This window comes from Corvus brachyrhynchos, unplaced genomic scaffold (genome assembly GCF_000691975.1).
Source record: "Corvus brachyrhynchos isolate BGI_N302 unplaced genomic scaffold, ASM69197v1 scaffold175, whole genome shotgun sequence".
NCBI lineage: Eukaryota > Metazoa > Chordata > Aves > Passeriformes > Corvidae > Corvus > Corvus brachyrhynchos.
This window is the reverse complement of record NW_008238448.1, coordinates 5,440,193-5,445,027: the sequence shown is the minus strand read 5'-3', so window position 1 is coordinate 5,445,027 and position 4,835 is coordinate 5,440,193. Positions and strand designations below refer to the sequence as shown.

The 4,835-nt window shown below is 40.9% G+C and overlaps 1 long non-coding RNA gene across 1 annotated transcript; it reads left to right on the top strand.

The window, feature by feature from the left end:
- The first annotated feature begins 446 nt into the window (after nt 1-446).
- LOC108447304 lies at nt 447-4,606 on the top strand. Its single transcript, XR_001862792.1, has 2 exons — nt 447-584; nt 4,405-4,606. It is a non-coding gene; the product is annotated as an uncharacterized LOC108447304 (long non-coding RNA).
- The last annotated feature ends 229 nt before the right edge of the window (nt 4,607-4,835 follow it).

Here is a 4,835-nt window from a genome sequence, read left to right as displayed (position 1 = left end):
TGCCGGCTGCCCCTTCCCCAGGGCCGCGGGCCTCACGCTGGGGGTCTGTGCCTGCCCTGGCTCCGGAGCTCCGGCGCTGAGCAGGGGGCTCTCCCCACAGCTGAGGGGCCCGGGAGGCTGCTGGCTCCGCAGCACACAAGCCCTGGTGATTCCCATCTCTTACCATCTTCGATGCATTGCCCTTCATGGGGACTCGCTGTCCGTGTGTCCCGCTGACGCTCAGAGGTCAGAAGGGCTTCGCAGTGGGGCACACATATGTCCTGACACCACAGCTGAGCCGTGCCAGGTAGCAGGAGCCAAGCCTCAAGTGATAAATTCCCATAAGAGCATAAAAAATAATGTGGCACTTTAAAATGCTATGCCAGCTCCTGTTGGACACGTTTTTTCTGTGCATGTCAGGATTCTTCAGAACATGAGCAGAAACCTGTTTCAAATGGTGTAACTTAAGCTTTTTTTTGTACCTGTCTTCCCTAGCCTGACTGTGACAGCTATGGTTCACATACATGTCCAAGGGACTACCATCCAGTTTGTGGCACGGATGGAGAGACCTATGGAAACGAGTGTGTGCTCTGCCTTGCTAACAGGTAGTCACTTAATTCTGTCCTTCCCTTCGCTATATGCAAGCAGAACATTCACCCTGACATCCCAGGTAACTGACAGATCATTTACTAGCTTTGGATCATTCACACTGTTGCACTACAGTTTCAGCAGTGTCCTCTCAGCCATGAATCCCTTGCAACAGATTTTATTGCGATACCTGTAAATGGCTTAATTTGGATTCAGTCAGCTGGATGTACTGAGTATTTGTATTAGTAATTCCTGAGAAGGAGCATCTTAGAGGAGGTTGCCTGTCATGTTCATACAGTGCCATACTACCAATGAATATAATGCCAGACCCTTCCACACTCTCCATCAGAAAACATGAAAGATCCCACCCAAAATGCAGCTTTAAATATAAAATATTTATGTTCAAGATCCAATCGCCTGTACTTCTTTCACAAAGAAGAGTAAGAATGCTGAATGTTAGGGGAAAATACTATTTTGCCTTCAGGTTGTCTAAAAATCAAGAAAAAGACTGCCTGATATTTGAGAGAGAGTATTTTATTTAATAAGGTAATAATTTTTAAAAACAAATTGAAAACACAGAATCAGTATCTAGTGAGCATTATTACTTCCCATTACAATTGACTGGAAACCTTTATAGAGCAGTCTCTCCATACAAACTGAGAGGAACTGCTGTGAATAGAATTTTGATGGTAAAAGGCAATTTATACAAATTAAATAAAAGATCATTTGTTTCCAGCAGAGGGTAGAAGTGAGAGTAGCAGAATAGCAGTGAGGGGGACTTACAAAACTACGAACAGATAGATCTCAAGAAACGGAAGGCTGAAATGTGTTTCTGACTTTGGGGCAGAGGAAAGATTAATTCTGACCAGATGATTTACAAAATTCAAATGACCAAGACATAGGAAACATAGGCCAGAATAAGGAAGGAGGCAAAGGTGTCAAAGGACACTCAAGGTAATATTGTAAAGAAGGTGCTGAAGTGTGTCATGCAGATCTGCAGAATTTGCTAACACTTTCACCAGAACACAACACAAACTACACAAGCAAACAACAGATTGCAAAGAAAATTGGTAAACCTATAGCATAGAAAAAAAGAAATCAAAATTCACACACAGTAGAATCTCTTAAAAGCGAAGAAAAGAGGTTCTGGAATGTTATGTATTAGGAGCCTACCCATCTTTCCTGCCTAGAGTGCTGTTGGAGTAAGTTATTAAGTGATTGGCTTTGTACATAGCCAAAGGTAAAGAGGAAAGTAAGCAAAGCAGATACAGATTTGTCAGAAATAATCCGGTCAAATCCATGAGATTTAGTTTTTTGGCACGATAACTTGGCCAAACAGAGTAGGAGGAAGTAGAAGCATTGGTGCATGACATTTATAAGGCATTTTACATTATCTCCACTTGACATTCACAGAAGCAGACAAACAATTATTCAGCTGAAATTGTTAAAGGATGAAATCACAGAAGTTTGACATGCTGTGGTTCAAAAGCAGTGATCAGCATTTTACATTGGAAAGTGTTATTATGTTTTATGTAATAAAAATTGCAAGATGGCATGGATATGATGATCTGTGCAGGATATCATAAAAATGCTCAGGGATCTGGAGAAATTGAGTGAAATCAGTACAATAAAAGACAAAGAGAAGTGCTGAGTATCGCCCATAGAGAGTGCAAATCCATATTGTGGAGATACAGACCAGAGAGCATCTCATGACCTAAACAGTATGTTTGATCCTTTCAGAGCAGAAGGATGGGCTTTGAGATCCATCCTTACGTTTCTAGATGCTTTATTTTTTTAGGCATGATCCCTCAGTTCCAGATGGATGCATGGCAGATTCCTGAATACAGCATTACACACAGAACAAAGGGTTCTCCAGTCAAATCTGTTGCTTATTTCAACTCCTTAAGTAATTCCTTAAGTGTAATTAGTGATGGGGCTTATGTCTTTTTAGTATAAGATGTAAAGGACACGTTTTGTGTGATACATGAAATTAAATCCAATTATACATACAAGATAGAATTTTGTTGTAACTATGTTTTTTTTGCTGTCTTCTTACATGCTCAGAAACATGTATTTTGGTCTGAAGGGACACAGGATGGTCAGATACTCTCCTGATGGTTTTTCTTCTATAGTTCAGTAGTTGGCACATTTGGGGGCCTTCTAGTTCAGTCTGGAGTTGTTGTTCTAAAGTGTTTGACTTGGCATGAACACAACACGGATAAAACACATTGCTTTATTGGAGGAATTTCAGCTTTGAAGAACTGTCCATAGTCATAAGCAATGGTCATTCCGCTCCAAGTAATCTAAGGTCCAGTCTGTCACACTTCTTAGGAGGACAGAACAGAGATTTTTCTGCCCTATTTAGCAAGCTGCATGACCAGCTGCTGAAATAGTGTAATGTGGTGATATAGAAACAGATACATGGACACATCCAGTACTAAATTACAAAACAGGCACTTCTCAATTAACTTGGAGTGATTCTCAGTGGCCAACTTGCAGATGTGTTCTAGCCCATATTTAAGCCCATGAAGGGACTTTTTAAAGGGAGTTGTACTTCCCTGATGGCCAAGACAGTACTGTCCATGAGCTGTTTTAGCCATGCAGGACTGTGTGGGCACCTGCTGAGCCCTGTGTGAATGGAGTGCTGCAGAAGAGGTTGCTGTGGTTGATCCATGATAACATGAGACACGTGGAGCAAAGGTGAAGCACAGACCCTGCCCATCCTGGCTCTGCAGTAAAGCCCCTTAACTGTAAGATCAAAGTTGGTTTTCCTCCCTACTTTTTTTTTTTTTCTTTTAAAGCTTAGATTTAATCCATTCTCAAGTTAGTGCTCAAATCCCAGGTCTCTTCCACACTCAGTGTCCAGTAGCAATGACAACATCTGATCTTAGTTTAAACCTAGTCCGACAGCAACACGTGCTCTTTGGAAATAGATGCAGCAGCTTCAGCTGTCTTTGCAGGGTTTAGTGTAAGGGCTGTCCTTCAGCCAGAACTTCTCCTTACATCTTTACTGGTGTTTTACATCCCCTGGCCTTGATTTTGCCTTTCATACTCCTAATCTGCTCCACTACCTTCTGGTTAAAAAGATCCCTGATAAAACTATTAGTACAGATTAACCCTGCTTTTGGGTAAACGTAAGTCTCTTGAATTTCATGAGGAGTAAACCAGCTTGATTCTATTAAGGAAACAAACTGACCATCTAGGACAATTTGCATTGTATTACTTTCTTTTTCTATCTGCACTTGCCTGGTAAATTCAGATTTGTAAATGGAGCTCCCCAAAATACTATTTATAGGACTTGCAAAAAAACCAAACCAGTGTTCCCAAACTGAGGGGTACTTGGCTAAAATTTCCTTAAATAAGATTCCAGCATTCAGAGAACCACACATTCAAAATTTAGTGAATCCTCAGATGCAGAGGTGCGTCAGGATGCACACCCTTCCCACTGAGTTCCCATGTGAAAGGTGGAAATATTGTAAGCCTTAGAACTGGTTCGCACCTCAGAGACTGCGAAGTTTAACTTGTGTTAGTGCTTTGTAATGGACATGTTAGTCCTCCTGGTGAGATTTGTCCTGTGGTTTGACAGTTCTCAGATTTGCATTGGTTTTATCAGGTTTTTATAGGTAACAAAGCCTGCGGTAAGTTACTCTGTGTATGTGATTCATAAATTTTTGCATCATGGTTACTTTGTGGTAATGCTTACAGTAAGTGATGCAATTAATGCATCACTGCATTTAATTGAACACACAGAAAGACATGAGAGAGTCCGCTTTATAAAACATGTCTGTAAAATTCAAGTAGTGCTCCTCTTCTAATATATTTCTCTTCTGTTTGTAGGGAAGAGCACAAGCATGTAAAAATTGTTCGACGGGGAACTTGCTGATATGACAGATGACCACTTTTCAGGAAAATAAGAGGGTCACAGCCAGTCCAAATGGAAACAATGCCTTAGATGTACCTTTTAAGTAGCCTGTCTTAATAAACAAGCTTGCATATTTCAAGTATGTTTACTGTATTAAAACCAGTGTTCATAAACATATCCATAGTAAAGTTATAACCTGAACCCTGATTTATTTTCTTACAAAAGATGGATCATAAGAAAGAGATGTCCTGACTCTATATCAGTAGGTCAGTTGTCCAGAGAAGGGATTGAGTGTACCAAAGAAGGAAGTGAATGGGTACGAAGTGCCATTCCCACAGCCCTGGCTGGGATCAAGGAGGCTCCAGCATCTCTGTCAAAGGCAGTGCTCTTTGTTTCTGGGATATTC